The sequence below is a fragment of the Castor canadensis genome, chromosome 3 (genome assembly GCF_047511655.1).
Source record: "Castor canadensis chromosome 3, mCasCan1.hap1v2, whole genome shotgun sequence".
Taxonomy (NCBI): Eukaryota; Metazoa; Chordata; class Mammalia; order Rodentia; family Castoridae; genus Castor; species Castor canadensis.
Genome location: NC_133388.1, coordinates 180,201,638 through 180,218,095, shown reverse-complemented (window position 1 = coordinate 180,218,095; position 16,458 = coordinate 180,201,638). Strand labels below are relative to the sequence as shown.

Below are 16,458 nucleotides of genomic sequence, written 5' to 3'. Positions count from 1 at the left end.
AAACCTAATCAAGTTTAAGAGTTTTCAGTGCTGGTTGAATGCAAATAAGAAATGGAAATCAACCATGTTCAAACAAAATATATCAATTTTCTACACAAAATCCGGTAAGAAGAAAGCTTTACTTGTTTTTGCAACAATAGAAATATTTATTTCAGATTTATATTTAGTTTTAAGTTATTTATCTTGAAAGTGACTACTGTGAGGAATTAGGAAAAAATTGCAAATGCATAAAATTAAATTTTGCCAACAAATAACTAAAAGTAATTATATTGTTTGAATTGACTTAGTTTAAAACTAAAAGCTAGAGTAAATTTCACACACCAAAAATCATATTTGGATGGTTGGTAAGATGTGAGCAGGCAAAGTTAGCAGCCAGTGCCAGGATACCATAGTGTGGTTGAAGTGCTAGAATTCAAGTTCAGGTCTGTCTGTCTTCCTTCTGTATACCCAATGACTTTCCAATTTAAACAAACGATATGATTAAAAAAGGAGGCATCTGTCTCTTATATTGTACTTTCACTGATTTCTGTTATTTAATTATAAAATGGATGGTAATAGAAGAAATGTAAATTCAGGTCAAAGAATTACCCAACAGGAAACCCTTGAACTTTAAAAAATCTGAAATTACTTAAGAGCCATCATGGAATTGAGGATAATCAGTCAATATAGGAAGCTCCTACAGCTTTCTTGTCATAAATAAGGCCTCTAACTTAAAATTCTCCCTTTCTTGGAAACCCACTGCCTGCAACACTATGAAAGCTAGTGGAGTATGACTAACTTGTTTCACAATATCAGCTTGCTTGGTGTAATATTGATAAAAACATCTGGGCATGGGTCTGACTTCTCCTTTTCCATTCAATTGGTGTGCTTGACTTGGATACATATTTGACTTCCTCTGCAACAATAGTGACCAATATTTGCCCCAGTATCACAATGAAACCAGAAGGTTTTAGATGACAACTAACTTTGCATTTCAGGAAAGTACTTTGCCATTGATAACCACGGCACAATGTGGTGGGTTTTGAAGTATTTACTCCCAATTCTGTCACATGATTGGATCCACAGAGTTATTGTTTATATGCTTTATTTTTCATGTATTTGTTTTTCCTAATTCTTTCCCTTTTGTTCAAAATGAAAATTCATGTACACACATAAAAGTAGTTTGTCTTTCATTTTTAATGTTTTAATTAGAAGATATAAATGTTACATGCTTAATTTCTTTATAGATAAATGAAAGGATATATTTCAGAATAATGTCTTACAGAGAATTTCTTTTCGGTGGTTGTACTAAAGTTTGAACTCAGGGCCTCACACTTGGTAGGCAAGCACTCTACCACTTGAGCCAGTCCACCAACTCTTATAGAGAATGCTTCATGAAATTCAGAACAATGAATCATTTATAAAGTGAAATCCCCTCCAGGTACTTTTCAATATCACTTAGAATAAACCAAAATATCTTATCATTATCCTCCTAAAAGTACAAATGACCTGGCCCTTATCTTTCTAACTTCATCTTACACCTTCTCTCATATACTCCAAACCATGGTGTTTCAATTCTTTCAACATGTCAAATCCACTTCTGCTTTAAGCCGTTTGCTATGGCTGTGTCTTCTGCCAAAAATGTTCTTCACATGGCTGTAATTCACATGATCGGATCTCAGAGGCCTTCCCTAACTACTCAGGCTTTCTCACATGATCCAATTTCAAGCTTCTGTGTGGTATCCATTCTTAATTCTTTATTTGGCTTGTTTATTTTTTTATTGTTACCTGTTTCATACTAGAATTTTAGCATCACCATGACAACCCTGGTATCTAAAACACTTCTGCCACATAGCAGGAATGGAATTAATGAATGCTAAAAAAAAAAAAATGATGTTCCCTTGGCAACACATTATTTCTTTTACCCTGTATGTTATGGAAATTATCTAAATATATCAAAACAAGACAGAATATGTAACTATCCCCTAGGTAACAATTAAATAACTTTCAGAATTATGAAGACTTACAGCACTAATAAGTCATTAGTACTTTTAAAACACAGATCCATCTATTGTTCTATCGCCTGTCAAATCTGTTTCAATTTACTATTTTAATATACCTTTGGGGAATATATCCTTTGAGCAAACCATTCTGTTTTGTCACGATTAAAAACAAAACTGAAAAATATCTTCGTCCTTAAATTATAATCCAGTAAGAGGGATTGAGCTGTGTGCAAAGAAAGTGACAGCATTTGGTAGAAGTCAAAAATGCTGTAAAGGAATTAAAGAAAAATATCATAGTAGTTGGACAGGTTTTTGTTGATTTGGGGTTTTTTTGTTTGTTTGTTTGTTTCAGTTCTTCAATTTGGAAGTGTACTTAAGGTTTACTAAGCAGTGTTGTGGGTTTTTGTTTTTTAGCTTGTTTGTTTAGTTAGACCTTGAAAAACAGATAGAATTTTAGTATTTGAAGATATAAAGAAATGATATTCTCAGAGGTAGAAGGAATATCCATAAAAATAATAAAAGCAGAAAAGCAAATATAAATTTAGGAAGTAGCATGTTTGGGTTTAGTATAATCTGAATGCATAAGAATAATGGGAGAAATTCCAGAAAGGTGAGTTGAAATTAAGAGTGTGTTTTATTCAGAAGAAAATGGGCTAAAAGCTTTTCCAGTTTTTTTTTTTTTTTTTCTGGTGGAAGTAACGTTTGAACTCAGGGCTTCTGTGCTTGCAAATCAAGTGTTTGCAAATCAGGTGCTTGCAAACAGTTGCTCTATCATTTGAGTCACACCTCCAGTCCGTTTTGCTCCATTCATTTGTAGATGGGGTCTTGTCCAGGCTGGCCTCAAACCTTGATCCTCCTGACCTCGGCCTCCAAAGTAGCTCAGATTATAGGTCAGATTATAGATGTCAGCCAGAAGCACTTGGACACTGAAAGCTTTGGAGGAGGAAAGCAGCACTATTAAAAGAGGTTTAGGAAGGTGGAATAAGGACAGTGGTAGCATATAAAATAAATAAGAATGGAATAGGCTAAAAAATGTTTCCAGAGGACAACTGTCACAATAATATAGTAACAGACAATACAGCATATATAATATGTAATAACAGACAATATGGCTGTTCCAAAATATGGTCCAAATATTCTTACTTGTCTCATGTAGACATGAGTCTCTGTCCCTTCCATTTTGATCAGGATATTGTGACAATTTTAACCTGTAGTATGACAGAAAAGTTCTCTGAGGCTTTCACTATAAGGTCATAAAAGGCCATGCAGCTACAGCCTGATTCTCTAGATGCTCCTTGCCCTAGGGAAAACTGGCAGCCATGCCTGAACTCTCCTTAGCCTGAGTCATGCTAGCATTGAAAGGATGGTTCTGCTGTCAGCACCAGCTGAGTTTCCAGGGGACTGTCAGCCACATGAACGACCATTTCAAACATCCATCCAGTTGCATATTTTTTGTGGGGGGTAGGGGGGTCGGGTAGACTCACTGTGGTGTTTTAAAAATCAGCAAACAGGCTCGGCTAAGCTTTCAAGCAACAAAAGCGCTAGGAGGTCACGAGCCCCTTCAAGGTCAGACCTGCCCACTCCCTGCAATGGGCAGCTGGGATCGGAGTCGGTGCATGAGATGAAGCCCGCCGGGGCCATGCCAGCAATGTCAGCCCCTCGTTCCAGGCAGCAGCTTCTGAGGTTCTGCTCTCCCAGCGCCTAAGGTGGCCGCCCAAGGACCCGGAGCCTCGTGGCCCACATCAGCCGTGCACTTCCTGGGCGTTTGCGGTCATCAGCGTGGCCTTCCTCTCGCGCACAGCCCCTGCAGCAGCAGGAAGGGCTCCGTGCTGTCGCCATCGCCCACGATGCTCTCCTCGTCCTCCGACTGGCTGTTGCGCTGCAGAAGCAGGGAGCACCAGCAGCCCAGGATCAAGGCTCCCAGGGCGGCGATGGCAATGAGGATGACAGCGACGATGACCGCACCTGTGGTGGGGCTGTGGTCCATAATAGATACGGTCAGCGCCTACAGGGGCTTCCTTGGTGGGAAGCTCTTGGAGTGGCCAGCTCAACAGGGCTGGAACACAGGCTGGACACGGGAGTCCATGGCAGCCCACAGTGGCCCGATTGCCCTGCAGCAGCCCTGCTGGTTTGGCTCTGCCGTCCAGCCAGCCCAGTCCCCAGTTGCATCTTTACATGATTAAAGCTTTGGGTGAGGTAAGACACCTAAAAAATTAGCTAGCATTTGTTGCCCTTAACGCAGAGAAACTAAAGCAGATACCTTAAAAGCAACTGAGGCCAATAGGAGAAGGGGACCAGGAACTAGAGAAAAGGTTAGATCAAAGAGAATTAACCTAGAAGGCAACACACACGCACAGGAAATTAATGTGAGTCAACTCCCTGTATAGCTATCCTTATCTCAACCATCAAAAACCCTTGTTCCTTCCTATTATTGCTTATACTCTCTCTTCAACAAAATTAGAAATAAGGGCAAAATAGTTTCTGCTGGGTATTGAGGGGGTGGGGGGAGAGGGAGGGGGCGGAGTGGGTGGTAAGGGAGGGGGTGGGGGCAGGGGGGGAGAAATGACCCAAGCCTTGTATGCACATATGAATAATAAAACAATAAAAAAAATAATAAATTACAGCTGAAAGACTCAAACTGTTAGGATATTTAAAAAAAAAAAATTTTGTGTTATGCCTTTAATCCCACTAGCCCATCCAGAAAAGGTAAATGATACATTAACTCCAGGAATGTAAAAATAAAATAAAATAAAATAAATCTTTGGGTGACATCTCAGTGAAGCTGCATGTGAGACTCCACCCAAGAACAGCCAGGTGAGCTCCTTCCAAATACCCAACCCAGGAAATCAGGTGGAAGATAAAATATTTGTTCTACACCACTAAATTTTAGGCCTAATTTCTAATGTATCTATGGTAACAACAAACCAAGAAGGGAAAAATGAGTCTTATATTAAAAAATTATCAACTAGAGTGGTGAAGACAAGAGAGATGTAATGAGGGTGACTTGGAATTAAAGGATTTAGTGACTTTTTAAATATGGGAAACATGAGAAAGGGAGGAAGCAAAGGTATTGACATTTTATATCTAGGTAAATATTAGTATGCTAGTTCCGTTAATTGAAATATTTAATTGCAAAAAATGCCTTATTTAATTATTTGCTCACTCAATATAGCAAACAGCTATTGAGTGTGCAACGTGTAATAGTTGATGTGCTGCTAACTAGAATTACAAAGAAAAATCCAAAGACTCTCATGAGTCTCTTCCACAAAGAGCCTTCAGACTACAAGAAACATGGACTGCAAACCAGTCAGTTAAGTGGATAAGAGGATCAGCTCAGCTGAAATGAGGGAAAAAAGGATGAATTAAAGGATGGGAGGTCTAAGCCACATGCCGGTGCCTCACATCTGTAATCATGGCTACTTGGGAGGCTGAGATTAGGAAGATTTCAGATTTGGGCCAGGCTGGACAAAAAGAGTTTGTGAGACCCCCATCTCAACAGAAAAAAAGCTGGGTGTGGTGATCAGTGCCTGTCAGTCCAGCAAAAGTTGGAAGCATAAATAGACAGATAGTAGTCTAGGCCAGACTGAGCAAAAAAGCAAGACTTTATCTCCAACATAAGCAGAGCAAAAAGGGCTGGGGGTCTGGATAAGGCAGTCACATCCCTGCCTAGCAAGTGTGGAACGCTTAGTACACATCACAGTAGTGCCAAAATAAAAGACAGGAAGTTTAAAATCAGCCAAGATTTGTCCAGCAATATGAGATTCCAAACCCTTCCTTTTCCATCTATCTATCATATCTATCTATCTACCTACCTATCTATCATCTATCTATCTATCTATCTATCTGTCTATCTATTCATCCAGCTACCTTAGTTATAAATAATTCTGACACACTTAAGTATGCTTTCTCATCTCCTACCAACTAAATATTTCAGTCTAATTTCTTAGCCCTAAGAAATTACCTAAGGTGACTCTCTAAATGTGGTTCCTATGGTCTCATTGACTTCTGTTACCAGTAAAGCTATGTTGTTTATTGTCACTCTGACATATTGTGCTCCTTACAGTCTCCAAAGTCTTGGGGTCCACCTGCCTAGAATGGTCTCTCTTCTTAAGTTGAAATCCTATCTCCATACTGAAGTGATCGCATTTTCAGTGCTTTTCCTCTCTCTGAATTCCCATAGCACTTTGCAACTAGATTATTCACCGAGATATGGTGAAAATCTACCGATAAGAATGTTTTGTCTTCCTAAGTGAATGCTTTTATAAGATACGGACCAAAACTTACGTTTTAAATTCCTCGTCCCTAGCACTGTGAATTGTGCTCAGGAGGTACATGACTTGAATTTCATGACGCCATTGGTATTGTTTATCCTCATTTTTCTTACTGGTATTTCAAACACTTCTTATTTATTTCATAGAGTTGAAGGTGATCCACTGTTTAAAATCTTGTCAGATTATATTCTTCTCAATTATAATTAAGGTTATGGTTGGTCATTTGAGAATGTTTTTTTCCAGTTCTTTAAATTTTTTGCTGTATTTCAGAAACTGAAAAATAGCATTATTGTTCCCTAGGTTATAAGCAACTTTGTTCTGTAAATTTTGGATATTGAAAATAGAGACTATGATATCTGTACCTATTTTTCCCAAAACAACTTTTATATTATTAGTTAGAAGAATTTCACTGAATATGTCCTACTTAATCGTGTCGTGATTCACTAAATCTGGAGCTAAGAGAGAAATTACCTAGTCCCATGAATACATTAAGGAAAATAAGATAAAATAAGGTAGACTGGTAGAGAAACACATGCAATTTCTCAAAGGCGTGGGCAATCCTGACAGACTGTAGTGAGGGCTAAAGGTCTAGTTGTAGATGTGTTGTTTAAGCCTCCCTTGAGAAACAAAAGTAAGTGACCCTGTTGAAGTTCATGTTGACCAAAATGTTGGTTTATTTTGTGTGTCATCTTAAAAATAAAAAAATAGCAGACATGTTGTTTCCCACATTCCTATTATTTATTTGCCACATAGGGACAAAGAGCCACAGAACAACTCAGAACGTAACTTTATTTGACTTGATTGTTTTTTTCACCAGTCCCAAGTTGGCTATGAAATTCTGGTGAAGTAAAATGTCAGGGTGTGGTCCCTTTACTGCTACACATGTTTAAAATGTCTTTCTACAGGAGTAAGCCAACAGGAGGGAGAAGACAGTACACTACAGCAATAGTAGGAACTTACATACTTTCCCATTTTTGCTGTCAGTCACACAGTGGCTTAACAGTGAGCTCTCAAAGTGTGGCTAGGGTCTTACAGGTTCCTGGATTTTTCTCCTGTGCTAAGTGTTCACAATCTCCCATGCCCCAGCTTCTGCTTCAGACAAGAGTGAGAGTTCACTTGGAGTAGTTAATATGATCCAGACATCCTCATGGTGGTGTCCTACCCAGAGGAAAGGCAGTTTTCCCATTCACTTTGGTTGAATGATTGCACAACTGCGAGCACATGGGAGAGGTGGGGTACCAAGACCTTTTTTTCTGCCAAATATATTTGAATCAATTCCCTTACTATCTGATGATTTGAATCTCATGAAGAAACTGATGCTCAATTTTTTAAAATTTCTTTTCTCCCAGAGAAGTTTTAAGAAAGTTTGATAATAATATAGAGTGAACAGTACATTTTTAAAAGAAAAAATCCTACATGAATTAATATATTTTGAAAATTTCAAAATAGGTTTGAGTATTCTAAACACAATAAATTTATTTTTGCTTAATATAACTCTTGAATTCTATCCAATTTGGACACAGATGATCTAAACCAATGTTTGCCAATGATTTTGAGGATCACCAACAGAGCAGGGAAGAGGATGTTTCAGAAAAATTATTTAATTACTGATAACATTAGGAGGCAGATTGTGATGAATCTTCATCCTTCTCTCAACATATCCAGTAAAAGGAATGTATTAACAAATCACAATGCCAAGAAATTACAGAAATGGAGGAGTGAGGGTCCAAAGAGAAAATGAGATACGAGAAGGACTAAAGATTTCGCCTTTGACTAATTTATTATCAGTATGAGTCATTTTATATTATATAGTTTATTGATAAAACTTCCTTCTTAGCATGGAAATAACCATGTACAAAGTTAGGTGGTTGCTCACAGAGATCTGAAAATAATGAAGTCCTCAAGTCAGTAGGGCAGAACACCAAGGTGCATCAAAAGTAGAATATAGACTTGCCAATTTGATTGTTTGATGTTAGTAAATATTGCCCCACAAATCATAGCTATGATTTATTCTCATTAAATTGCTATTAACTTGACAATTTAATCTCAATTAGGTTATTTAATCATTCACATACCAGAGTGTAGAGAGTAGAATTCTGAACTGAGGACTTAATGGGTATTCTGGATTGGAGTGAGGATGCAATGTTTACTTAGAGTTTTGGGAGAAAAAGATAATGCTGTCAATGGATTCTGAAGGAGAAAGGAGGAGACTAAGTGAAGGAAAAGGGAAGGAGTAGCACACCCTAATTAACAAAAGGAATGAGGTTAGTTCTAAGACATAACTAAAGGTGAATAGACACACAAACATTGTGCATCTATTATGTGTTTCATACAAAGCATTGTGTTCTGTATGAAAAGGAGGATTTTTGTCAGAAGATGGGAAACTTCTTTGTCAATTAAACTCACCTGAGCTCACTTTCTGGACCAGAACTTTACCAGTGGCTTGAGCTTGTAAAGATTTTCCAGGATTCAGACAACTGTTTTATGCCTTTCTCTAGTTGCAGATGCATGTTGAGCTACTCTGCAATGACCTTGTTTTTCTAACAGCAAGAAACATGGCCTAGGGAACTTCTTTTTGAGGAAGAATTCCTATTGATCCCAGCCTGCAGTTTGACTGGGGGAATGAAATGCATCAATTGAAAATTTGCAGTGTCTTGGGGAATGCCTGCCCAATACTCCCATTCCTCTTTTATATTTCATGCAGGCTTTACAAAGTAGAAGCAGCCCTGTTTGCTGAAATGCTGATACCAAAACTTGCTATTCCACAGCTTCCCAAGCAAAATGAGTTCCCTACAAATGCAGGGTAGAAACAAAGGATTTAGTTTGGGAAAGCACTACCTAGGAATGAGGGATTTTACCAGAGAGCTGACCCAGATCTGCTTAGTTAGATGTTCTGATAGATAAAAGGCCTGCCAGATCCTAATGAAGTCAATCTCCTTGAACAGATGAGAAGACTGACCATAAAAGGATGATACTGAATAATTCCTACAATTGGGGGTGGCAAGCTTAGAATAAGAACCCAGTTTTCTTATTCTTAGAACACTGATCTCTTCATTATAACAAAAAGATACATAGATATTCCTGTGTGATGGCAGTGGCTCAACTATTATGTGTTCTTTGGTTTGATTTTGTATTCCTGTTTCCTAATTTCAGGGTTTTTCTGCCTTTAGTGCTCTCCTAATAAAATGATAGTGTTAAGAAAAAGTGGCTATATCGAGAAGCTACATTACACCTAAATTTCCTTCGGTTCTTGTTTACTTTCTTGTGACACAAACCTAGGCGTGTGACATCACTGAATGCAATAACAGATAAAGTATAGAACCAATGTAGTGAAGGTAGAAACTAAGAGACTACAGGAATTTCTGAACAGGTTGCACAACCAAGACATGGCTTATTATCTATCCTCTCCTTATGTACCTTTTTTGTGCTTTTTTTAGTTTGGTTTGGGTTTTATCCCTTGATTAAATGTAGACGAGCTAAGTGTAAAAACAGAAAAAAAAAATCTATCCAAGTTTTTCTATATAATTGTAACCTCTATCATAGCAATTCATTTTTTTATTGGTCAATCCCTATAATAAAATTCACCTTTTGCTTCTGACATTGTATTAAGCTGAAGTATTAAAGCTAAGAAAAAGCAACTCTTTCCTGTAAAGAGGTCATACCACACAAACCATGGGAGCATATGAACACCTAATGCGATATAAGTGCTGCAGTAGAAGTCTCATACAACTCAGAGGACCTGACTTAGAACAGGAAACAAGAGACAGAGACTGGGGATGTCCTTCTGAAAGAGAAGCTGTCTAGGCACCTAGCAGTTAGTTTTTCAGGCAAGCTGAGGAAAGGGAAATGTGTTTCGAAGACAATGTATAAAGGCACAAAAATGTGTAGCAATCAAAGTAAATCATCTCTATGATTAACTTATAGGATTTGACTAGAAAAACAAGAGTTAAGCAGAAGCTGGGTTTTGTCCAGGGTTAATATGTGTGATCACCTTCCTGTCAGAATGTATTCAGTGAGTAGAATTCAGGTACCAGTCAGAGAGAATAGCAATTAAGTGACAAGAACATGAGTCATCTCATTTTCTCTAAAAACAACTTGCTATTGTTACCCTGCTTTATATATGAGGAAACTAATACACAAGAAGATAAAGAAACTCATCAAAAGTAAAGTGTTGATGCAAACCAAGGATTGTGACACAAAAGTCCTCATTATATAGAAATCCTCAGCCAGCCACTATGGCAAAAAGAAAACGATGCCACATGTAACATTCACCATTCACAGTACACAAACCAATAATTTATTTCTAGACTTTCTACACATTTATTTCTAGACTTTCTACACATTACTGAGAAAAATTTCAAGTGTTTCTGAGGGTTCTGTGTCTATCTTATTAAAATTTACCTTACTCTGCTTGAAATATGATGAAAGGACTATCTCCAACCAGCTCCTATAAAGTGCCATTGATTTGCAAATGGATAACTTGATTTTCAGGCAAGGACTAAAAAGAGAAAACCTCATTTATCTAGTATGGAAAGCACAGTTTTTTAGAGAACGGAATTGCTGTTCAGTTGGCCAATCTCCAGCTCAGAATGAAGGACACACTTTCCTGAAGACCAGGGACTGCTCACACCCAATTACTTACAACTTATAGGTAATCCTTTCTTTTTTAAGACATGAAATCAATCACTGAATGAAATCTTTGTAAGTTAAGAGCATAAACAGTCTAGCCTCATGACTGTTTGTGATTATAGCTGGCAAAATGAAAGATTGTTCACTAAATATTAATAGTAAAAATGACAGGGGAGTAAAAAAAAAAAAGAGAAGCAAGTTAATTTCATTGAGAACTTCCAGAATGAGGAAACCAGCCCATGAGGGAGTCCTTGGATCTCAGTGGGGATGCCCAGCTTTCTCTGACCTTCAAAGAGCTACCTTCATCTAGAACAGGTGTTGATGAGTGGAGGCAAAAACCTGACACTGCCTGGTATTTCTCTGCTAAAAAGGAAATGAAATATATCTCAAATTCGTTTCCTCTCTGATTCAGTTACCTTTACTCAGTACACAGTACTGCTGAGAATCTCTCCCAGAGAGAAGGGCATCTCTTTTCCAAGAACAAAGTCTGCCATTTGTGGCAGCCCTCCCAAGTAGAAATGTCCTAGGAAGTTTCCTGTATACTTTGACCAGTATGTTTCTAGAGCAGGGCTCAGCACACAGGCCACATGTGGTCCTTCCCATAGACTCTAAGAATGGATTTTATATTTTTTAACTATCAAACATGATCAAAAGAATAATAATATTTCAATTCAAATGTCAGCATGAATAAAGTTTTGTTGAGACTTTGCAATGCTCATTCGCTTACATACTATCTTACAGCTGCTTGTGTGGTATAATGGCAGTTTACAGTTCATACAGAGAGCATATGGCCTACAACTGTAAACTGCTTACTTGTTAGATCTTTACAGAAAAAGTCTGTTCTTCTCTGATGTAGGGCATTAAGAAACAAATTGAGCCTCTTCCTAAAACTTTAGCCAATTAGAAGCTGAATATTTCTCAGAGGTATGTGCAGAAATCCAGTTTAGTTTTTATGGATCTTTGAGAAATAAAAGAGAACTGCTGATTTCTGGCGAGTGTGACTGAAACAAACTGAAAACTGGCCTGAGTAAATTTACCAGATGTGGCACCCTGCATTAAGTCAAATTAATTCACCAGTGAGCTGCCAAGTCACTCCTAATTAATGTACTCAGCCACATGAAATCACAGTTTTTGTAGGTCAAAAATAAGTATCATCAATTTAACATGGTTCCTATGATTCCATAAGATGCCCTTCAAGGAAAGGAATGTGTTATTAAATCCATCTTCTTTATCAGCTTTCTTCTGGCAAGCATCAACCTAATTTTGCTTAATTTTCCATCACTTAACATAACAGACACGTAAGGCAGGTTCATTGGCAACTTAGTAATCAAACAATAAGTTGAGTTCCTTGTAAACATTCTACATTTGGAGTCATGTTTCAGAGAAGGGTGCTAGGACTTGAAACTTCAAGAAACACAATGCTGGGATGGTGGAGTGGCTCAAGTGGTTGAGTGCCTGCCTAGCAAGTATGAGGTCCTGAGTTCTAACCCCAATGCTGAAAAAAAAAAAAAAAACCCACAATGCCAAGAGATTTGTTGGCACAAGACAGTACAGGGGACTTAGTCACAAGAGAAGAGAACTTCAATTCTTGCTTTTGCATTTTACAATTGCTAATATACTTAACTTCAGAACACTAGAACCATTGTGGATTTATACTATTTCTTCTTTTCAGTGAAAGAAAAACAATAATTATATTAAGAATCTGGATATATGTGCACATATTATACATACCAATGTGTTTGTTGTGGTCTAAACCCATACACACAGTGCATTTATACAATAACTATATATGCATATAAATAACTTCTTCAGGTTAAATCATTTTTAAGAATTTCATAAAATGATTATGATAAAAACTGATCAAAATTGAAAAGTCTTCAGGTACAGCAGATAAGTATTTTCTCATTGTTTGGCAATGTTTTCTGCTGTTGTTTTATGAGACAGGATCTCTCTAGGTAGCCCTATCTCAGACTCATGACCCTCCTGCCTCTCCCTCCCTTATGCTGGGATCACTACATGCACCACACCACCCAGCTAGTTTGGCAATTTTTTTCTAATTGGTACTATCCTTCTACTGATTTGTAAACCCTATGAAATCAAGGGACAAGCCTAATTAATCATTAATCCTAGGAGGCTTAAAATCATTTCTGGGTATAAACACACATGCACTGAATAAAGAGAATGAGAGAGAGAGAAGAGTCCTTTTTTCTTTTAATTTTTTTTTTGTTGTTATGCTGAGTGGGGGTACAGTGTGGCATTTTCAAAGGTTCTTACAAGGTCAAATGTATCATACCTGAATTCACCCCTCCACCTTTTTGCTTTATCCCTCTGCCCCCAATTCCTGGAACAGTGTCAACAGGTATCATGTTTGCATTTACATACATGTGTACACATTTTTTCCACTGTATTCATCCTCCTATCCCTTTCCCTGCCACTTCCCCCTCCCACAAGTGTCAACCACCCCTCCCTCCCAGGCAGGACCTGTTTTGCCTTCCTGTCCTCCAATTTTGTATAAGAAAAAAGGTAAGAGACAAAAATAAAAGCATGATGTTTTTCTTGTTTGAGATAAAGATAGCTACACTGGAAGATTCTTTGTGTTGTTTCCATGCATGTATGTATTACAACCTCAATTGGTTCATCTCCTCTAGCCCTCTTTACTCCTCCCTAGTCCCCTTCCCATGGTGGCTCCAGTCAGTCTAAGACTTCTATATTCATTCCTGTACAGTGAGCACATCAACCATATTCAAGTTTTTAGTTTCTTTCCCTTCCCCTATCCCACCCATGCATGACCTCTCCATAGTGTGACCTGTGTCCTATAATATTGCTGCATTTGTTTTAGGTCTGTATTACACATATGAGGGAGAACATGTGGTTTTTGGCCTTCTGAATCTGGCTAACTTCACTTAAGATGATGTTCTCCAGTTCCATTTATTCACCTTCGAATGACAAAATTTCATTCTTCTTTGTGACTGAACAAAATTCTGTTGTATATAATGCCACATTATCTTAATCCATTCGTCCAACTCAGAATTATACCTTACATATACCCATAATTACAAGAAATATTTTAACCTAAGTATTGTGTGAGACTGGGAGAGAAGATTATTTCAACCTTAAAGGAAGCTTTAAAAAATATATAACACATTTATAATGCAGATATTAACAGGTGCTTTTTCACATAAAATAGAAACTTTAAAGGTTTAGAATGTATAGCTCAATGGTAGAAACCTTGCCTGGTGTGGGTAAGGTCCTGGGTTTGATCCCCAGTACCACAAGTAAACAAAATAGAAACTTTAAATTCATTCCTTTAGATAACTTTGTTTGGCGTTTTTTATTGTTTTAAGTAACTGTACTCATTTTCTGTGGCTGTTGTAACAAATAACCACAAACTTGGTGACCTAAAGGAGCAGAATTTTATTCTCTCACAGTTCTAGAAGTCAGAAGCCTGATGTCAGGGCTTCAGCAGGGCTGCACTCCTTCCCGTCACTCTAGGGAAAAATGCATTCCTGCCCCTTTTAGCATCTGGTGGCTGTCAGCATTACTTGGCTTGTGGCTGCATCTCTCCTGATTCCTTTTCCCATCATCTGCCCGCTGTATGACTTTGTTTAATCTCCCTTTGTTTCTTTCTCATAAAGACAGTTGAGATGCTATTTGAAGTCTATCCAGCTACTCTGTGATAAGCAGCCCTTTTTAAGATCCTAACTTGATCATTTATTCTGACACATGACAGGTCATTCATTCTTTTGCTATATAAGATAATATTCAAAAATTTTGAGGATTACAAAGTAGATATATCTTTGAGGGACCTTTTTTTCCAGTTTATCACAATAAAAATGACATCATATTAAAATATATCTTAAACAATTTATTTTGCAATTTCTGTAAAAAAATGGAATTTAGATCAAAATATCCTTGACCTTGGTGCTAATTAAGATAATTTTAATATGAGATGATGCTCTCCAAAAGAATCACTTTCCTGGGTCACTAACTCTACATTGTAATAAATAGATCTATAATGTGCTTACAATAAAAAACATTCTGTAAGGGTACACATCACCAAGATTATGCCTTCAACAGTTAAGAAAGAAAAAGGAATAAATTATCAAAGAAATTTCTGTTGTTAATTTTTCATTTTTTAAACCCACAAGAAAGGTCCAGTAAAGATTTCTTATTTTATTAAAAACAGATTCTCATAAGAGTGGATTAGGAACACAATGATAACCTGTATTCAAGAACATGAATAAGAAGTGGCTTGAATGGAAAGACTCACTCACATGTGTCTGCCTTTGACACTGGGAAATAACTGCACGATGCTGGGAGTTATTACAACCAGCTGTAAGCAGGTACACCACACAGTTAAATCTCATCCATACAACCACTGGAAAATTTTCTTTCTTGCTCTCTTTCTCTTTTTCTCCCAGTGGTTCCATAAAATATGACCAAATCTTTCTCTTCTTAGTGAATAGTGACCTTTTCAAATCATTATATATGGGAAAGAAAATAGACTTCAAATCTTGAAAGAACAGAAAGAGGAAACACAGAGTTTACTTATTTCTCTGCAAGAATAAGATTGGCAAGATCTTTCTTTATGTCCTGTTGTGAAATATTTTATTTTGTTTTCCAATGGCACTGACAGGCTTTTTACCTTTATGTTCTGAAAACCTCCATTGAAATATGAGATAAACTGTTTTGAATAAAAGGGATTCAAACCTCAGTAAAGCATCATTTATCTGTAAAGTCTTATCATTGGAAATAATCTGAAATGTCATCCTGTCCACCTTCCTGAATTTCAGGTATGGCAACTTCTGGATCCTTCCATCACTATAATCCCTTTCCACAATGTCTGCTGTGTCCCAGATCTGTCTTACTTTTCCCAAACCAGGGTTCAGTAGAGAGACTTTTGGGGTATTAGGAAAGAAGAGTAATGAGGAGTTTGAGAAGCAATTGATCAATAGGTATACATTTTTTTAGTTTAAAGAAAAAGAAAAGAAATGAAGATTACTGCCTTAGTCTTTTTAACAGACAAGTTGAAAAAAGGAAAGGTTTTGCGCTATCAGTGGAATATCACTGCTTCTTCTCCTGGTGCAACTAAATGAAAGTTCAGGAAAGTAACAGAATTTTGACAAAGAAACAGAATGCTCTAAAATGAAAAGCTCAAAGCCAAATAACTACAGAATATTTTATCTCTGAAAAAAACTAGGCAACAAATAATGAAAGAGTGAATGAGACATAAGGTGACACTTCTGCTTGGACATCACTTCTATCTACAACTCAGGCATGATCAGATGCCTCTGTGTATTTAAGATCCCTGTTTCTACATCTGCCTTAGTACCCAGCACCCTGCATTTTAATTGGATGTTCTCTCCTCCCACAACCAACCAGCTCAATATAAACTTTGTGAGAATGGGTCTCGTCAATTTATAATAATAAAATCATAGAAAATAGCAAAGTTTATCTTAAGTAATAAGCATTTATGGAATAAACAAATTTAAAGCAATGTCACCCAAAGAATGTAAATTAGACTCATAATTAAAAACCTAGGGTTGAGAAGTCATCTAAGACATGAATTCATTCCT

At 37.2% G+C, this 16,458-nt stretch overlaps 1 pseudogene; it reads right to left on the bottom strand.

Annotated features, from left to right (window-relative positions):
- Positions 1-3,479: 3,479 nt before the first annotated feature.
- Positions 3,480-16,458, bottom strand: part of LOC141421453 (stannin-like) — a 58,581-nt pseudogene continuing 45,602 nt past the window's right edge.